The following is a 6,000-nucleotide window of genomic DNA, read 5'->3' as shown; positions in this document are numbered from 1 at the left end:
GTAAATGTGCCCGAAAACTTGTGTTAAAAGACAATTGTTTCTTTAACTTCTTCGAGTGGCTTGGAACCTGGTTAAAGTTCACAGGCTGGGAGACTTCCCCCCCCCTCCCGCCTTCTCCATCCTCGGGTTCCAGCTCCCCTTGCAGCTGGCCATAAATGAGGACCAGGCTTTGCCACTCCGTGCTTTCACAAGGTACCGGTAGGTCAGCAAAGCCATCAATTAGGCTGTCTGAAGTTTTATCACCAGCGCAGCGGCAATAAGTGCCGGCCCAGAAAGACTTCTGCTCTTCTGCAGCTCCCGGGGTCGGAGCCCGCAGAGGCGGGGGTCGTTGGCAGGTCAGTGCCAGCTGGGGACGACCTCTGCGGCCGGGAGCGGGGACACCCGGCGCAAGGCCACCTCCCGCCCTACACGCAGGCACCTTTCAACTCCTTAGAAACCCCCAGTCGCAGGTACATGTGGTTAATATTAGGCCCAAAATAGCCTTTTTTTTTTTATTTTTTTTTTTTATCTCAAGCCGGGGCGGTTGCCGAGGCTTTTGAGCGCTGGTAAAGGCAGTTAGTTGCCTGCGGAGCCTGGATTTAATTTTGCTGGTAATCCAAAAATAAGTGCTTGCATATTTCTTATTAGCTTAATGCGCAGCGATCCACATCGGCACAAGCTAAGCCAAATTAATTTCCCTAAAATAATTTTAAAACTTGCCTATTCACAGAGTTTCTTTCACAACAGGGCAATTTTCTATCACTCAGGAGCCACGCTTGTTTTTGTCCCCCCTCTTTGTGTTTGAGAACACTTCGGAGCCTTCGCGCAGGTTTTGTGTGCTATTTCACAGCTCAGGCTTTCGGCTGGTGACCCTTAAGGAGTGCTAATGAAGTCGAATACTAGCGTTTAATCCTCTTCAGAAATACTAACATGCCCATCATCCAAACCAGCCTCCAATAATTGCCATTGGGCCCGATCCAACGCCTAGCAAAGTCTTTCAGTCAGTTAACTGAAAACTAAGTTCATCTGCTCATTTAGCAAATTGCTAGCCTTTATATAGCATCAACTCTGCAAGGCCTTTTGTCGTGCTTCCCTCCCTCCTTCCCTCCCTCCCTCCCGCCCCCCGGTTAAATTCCTCTGCAGATAATAAAAGACGGTGGCACACCTTCGATTGCATCTTCCGTAATCACAGTCGTGGAAATTTCATTAGACAGATGCATAAATGCTACAAGTAACACTAAAGGGCTCTTTTGCATCTCTCTGTTTACATCCAAAAGACATTCTTTATTCTTTAGGAAAAGTATAATTCAGTTGTCAGAGATGTCATCCTGCCTCAGAATTAGTCATGACTTCAGGTATTGAAATAAAAACTCAGACACAGTCGATGTACTTGTTTATTCCCTTCCGACTGCGGCGCAGCAAAGGCATCTCCTACCCCAGCGCTACGATTTCGAGGTGTGTTTCTGTCCTCAAAGACAAAGGTCCCCGATAGGACTTAATTTGCTGAGCTGCTTTCCAGCAACGTTACCACGCTGACCAAATGGAGCCTGACCTGAACCTCCTCCATCCAGCCCGCCTTTTATCAGCTAAAGTTAAGGCCAATAGAGATTAACAGGAAAGCCTGATAAGACTGTTTTCTCTTCTCCTATGAGCTTCTAATGGTGTATACAGATGGCAAGGTTTTAAAGAATGGAATGAACGCTTATTTAGGCCTGTAAAAAATCACAGACAACAGAAACATCCCCCCACACACACACGCTTTCCGTCTTTCTAACCCCTTTTCTTCAATCAGGCCACTCTTCAGGGAAACCAAATTGCTTTTTCGTTTCTTATTTAAACCCCAACCACTTTTATTATTTACATCTGGTGGTCCCCTTATTTATGTCCCTCTCCACTTCCCCGCACACACACCCCGGCTCACAGGGCTGCGAAGCATTATGGGCCTTGGCTCTCAGCGGGAGAACTCGACACTGTCTTCAAACAAATAATTAAGGGGAAGGTTAAAGGTTCACCCAGAGGTCATATCTTTGGATACTCCTCAGAAAGTTTACATTAGCAAGAAATGGGTGCCCTCTGAAGTGTTCTTTCAATGGGCTCGCACAACAAGGCAGAGCATTAAGAAAATTCTAAGTCCTGGAGGGTTTCAGGTGACAACTGCTTTACCTCCGCGAGCGGCGGAGTGGGACGCTCCGCTCCAGTCTCACTCGTTCGGCAGCCACCACGGAGTACGCCTTTTGGGACGGGTGTTAAAAACCCAATCTTGCCCAGCCATTCAATCCCAAAAGAGCTTGGCCTTACTTCATTCCACTGATGTGAATAAAGCCAGCCTTTCACTCTGAACTCTACGTAGAGGCAATTCACTAGTTGTTTGGGAAATGAGAGTTAAAGCCCTAATAGTGAGTCTCCCAGTCTTTGTTCCCCTACAGAAAAAAATAAAAAAGCGATAAAAATGAGCACATTTGTCCAGTAAATCTTGCAAAGAATAATGCATGGGTTTGACTTCTGATTTCATTATTTCTCCATTTTTCTTTTGCACATGTGCATAACCGCAGGTGCAAATGATGTCCTCTAGACCAGCAGCACTTTGTCTGAAGAGAAGACGCACTGTCATATACCTAGAAAGATATAGGAGCGCAGAGGCTTTAGGCATCCAGATCATTTTGAAATTCCATTTCTATGGCTCCTCTGAAAAATCCTGTCCATGAGTGGCATCAGTTATACCCACCAGTGGGTATGTCTGAAAAATTACATATGAAATTATTTATATTAGCAGAATCACAGGTGCAAAACAGACATACATTTCAGATGAAGCTAAAAATCAGATCCTAGTTTCATTAGCGGTAGCTACATCACATAATGCATCAGCACAATTGGTAGACAAGGGCACAGAATGCATTGTTTGTGGATTATTATTTATTCTTTATACTGCCCCATAAATATGCACAGTGCATAATAGAGACATAGAAATCATAGTCCCTGCCCTAGCCTTTGCATTTTTTGAGGGCTTTTTTTTTTAATCCTTCAGGGAGTCATCTCCAGGGCCAAAGTAAAGCAAAATACAGCCTTTTGCACAGCACTTCAGTTTGTGTGTCGCAGAAACACTGTGATGTTATTTCGGCACAAATGTCTTAAAAAGGCATTAAGAGACAGGTGAAAAAAGAGAACACCAATGCCACTACTTCCAGCATTATTTGGAACCCCATAAAAGAAGAATTCACAGCTCTCTTCCTGACACTAATTGCCTGCCTTGTTCATACCCTTCACCCAGAGGCCAAAGATTGAATGGCCTGAAAAGATGAGTAAAATCTATCAACAAGACACAGATTTCTTTGTTACTCTTCTGTTAATAGTAATTCCTATTATTTGGATGATAGCAGCAGTGAGAGGACCCACTGAAGCTCCGTCTCACTCCACCCCATGCTGCACAAGCACAACCATCCAAGAGAACTCAGGGTCTGAACAGATTTCCAGGCAAAGCCTGGGGGAGAGGAGAGACGCCTTCTCCCTGTTTGCAGAGGGGAAGGGAGACAGAAGGAGATTAAGTGACAAGGCCAAAGTCATACAAGAGATCTTTGGCAGAGCCACACACCCAACATAGATTTCCTCAGTCCTCTTTCAGCGCTCCCACAATCTGCTATCCATATGCTATCTTTCCTTTGTTCCCCCAGCTCGGCAGCCAGGCACACTGGCAGGGGACCGCAGAGAGAGCTCACATTGCCACTGTTTGTGCCTTACCTGCTGTGTAGATAAAGAGGGGTCATCAGCCTCCAGGGCTGTGAGGCGATACCTTCACAAACTCTACATTCATATGGTACTCGGTCCTCATTCCAGAATGATAAATGAGGTGTGTAATGTTGAGAAATACATGTCATTGACATAGTGCGTTTAATGAAAATCGCACTTCCAGCATTTTGCAAATGACAGATTACCGACCTCGCTTATTCAAACAATAGCCGTTTGAATCGAAAGAAGCTTTTTTCCATCTTGTATTTTTCTGTAATTGCTACCTAAAGCAGCCACATATATTTCCTATAGCCAGAGTCTGTCTTTCTCACACAAGTAGCTCCAGTAACTTTTGTGGGACAATTTCTGAAAGCACAATGAACAAGATTTGGCTCAAAACACACAACAATATGGACTTTCAAAAGAACATATTTCATTTTTATCTGCTTCCAGCAAAAAACAGTAGAGCAGTAAAGGTGTACTAGTGAATATGCAACGTAGTCTGGTGATTTGGTAGCCCTAGTCCTAATTGGTTCTTACCACTGCTAATTATCATGACAATATAATCTAAATATATGCATTTAATTGCATCTCTTCAAATAGAGCCTTGGTTTTCTTTGTCCAAAATAAACATGTATTCCATATTTTATAGGAAGTCCTGTAATTAATCTTCTTTATATATTTATCATATTTCATCTCATCATATCAAATGACGTTAAACTCACATTTACATAATACATTTTATTTTTATAATAAATAGTGTTCAGATAAAATCACAGAGAGGTATTTCTGCAAAGTGCGAAAGAGAATAAACAGCAAATAGAGATCTCTTAGTCTGCTTGCTCAAGTCTGGCACATTCAAAAATAATTTTGTTGTTGTTTCCACTGTCTTTTTTATACGTGCTTTATGTGTATTTCAAAACACTGTGACCACTCCATAAATGAATGTGAGTAAGATTAGCTCTCGGTATGAACTGTTAGTGGCTGCACTGATTGGGACTCAGAATTAGAAACATCTCCAGCTTTACTCTATGGCTATCGTGGAAAATCCACTCTAAGTACGAAAGGTCACAACAGGTCTTGTTTCAGGAGGATGAATTGCATGAAAGCTTAGGAAACTACAATTCATCCCCAACTTGGAGTCTAATCTGAACTCAAGCGGAGTGTGGTATTTCACTCCAGTCACTTGTCTATATGTCTAATATCTTCTGTGAGATGAGCTGGTGCAAAACTGAACCAGGCCCCTGCACCAGAGTAGACTGGTCCTTCTGAGAGACTGAAGAACAACATGGAGCCACCACGTACAACTCAAAACTTTTCAGTATCAGTCTTCAATCTGGATTTCCACTTAAAATATCCATCCCAGAATATGAGGTGTTAAAATGTTGCATTTATTCAAGAAACCAGCCGCTGCATAAATAGGTTCTCAATTCTTTATGTGAAAAACAGAGAAATAAACAAATTTGTGAGATGAATTCACAATCAGTTCTGTGAAAGGATTAATGACAATTAATTTTTTAATTTTGCCTCAATTTAGATTTTAGCCCCAAAAGACACTTCTGCCTTTTTACTTGTAAAGAACAGACATACCGAATGAACATTGTCTCAGGCTTAGTCATAGAAATAATAAAATCAAAAGTAACAACAATAGCAACAATAATGGAGGGTTAAAATTGCTTATTTTCTGTCTTCTGAATACAAAGCCTAATTTTCAAAACTTTTGGGTACCCAGAGGAACCGTCTAGCAAGATTTTTCAAAAACCTGCCAAATCTAGATGAGAAGCTCAGATCTTATTAAACCTAAGTAAATGTGAGCTGAGCTTGATGAATAAATGGGATTTAAGCACCTGCTTCAATATTTTGCTGAGTAAGAGCCTAAGAATGCATTCTAAAAAATAATCCAAATGTTTTCACCTTGGATGGGAAAATAAATCTTTGCCTAAATGATATTTCAGTATTTGGACTATGAACATGTCAGTGTTTAACTCAAGAGTATATACTACACTGATGCCTTGTTGTCCAAGAATGCCCTAATTTGGAAGGGAAGATAGCCAATGAAATATTATATCTAAGTCACAAAAAATGCTTTCGTAAGTAACCTAGAAAATTACTTCTTTCCCAGGCTGAAAGAATCATTTCCGAAGTCTTGAGCAGATCAGAGCAGTCTGAAAGAATGTATTAGAAAAGACTAATTTGCAGAAACACTTTTATCAATATACACCCCCCACAGCCTTTGTCTATCACCCAAACTTTTATCCGAGCAAGTAAAATCTAGTTATCTTAGTTTATTTAACTTCT

The 6,000-nt window shown here is 41.7% G+C and overlaps 1 protein-coding gene across 5 annotated transcripts in view; it reads right to left on the bottom strand.

Annotated features, from left to right (window-relative positions):
• The window catches only part of MEIS2 (Meis homeobox 2), a 173,345-nt gene that overhangs the window by 6,852 nt on the left and 160,493 nt on the right, over positions 1-6,000 (bottom strand). The window lies entirely within an intron of this gene.

This window comes from Numenius arquata, chromosome 6 (genome assembly GCF_964106895.1).
Source record: "Numenius arquata chromosome 6, bNumArq3.hap1.1, whole genome shotgun sequence".
In the NCBI taxonomy this organism is placed as follows: domain Eukaryota; kingdom Metazoa; phylum Chordata; class Aves; order Charadriiformes; family Scolopacidae; genus Numenius; species Numenius arquata.
This window is presented reverse-complemented; position numbering and strand designations above follow the sequence as displayed.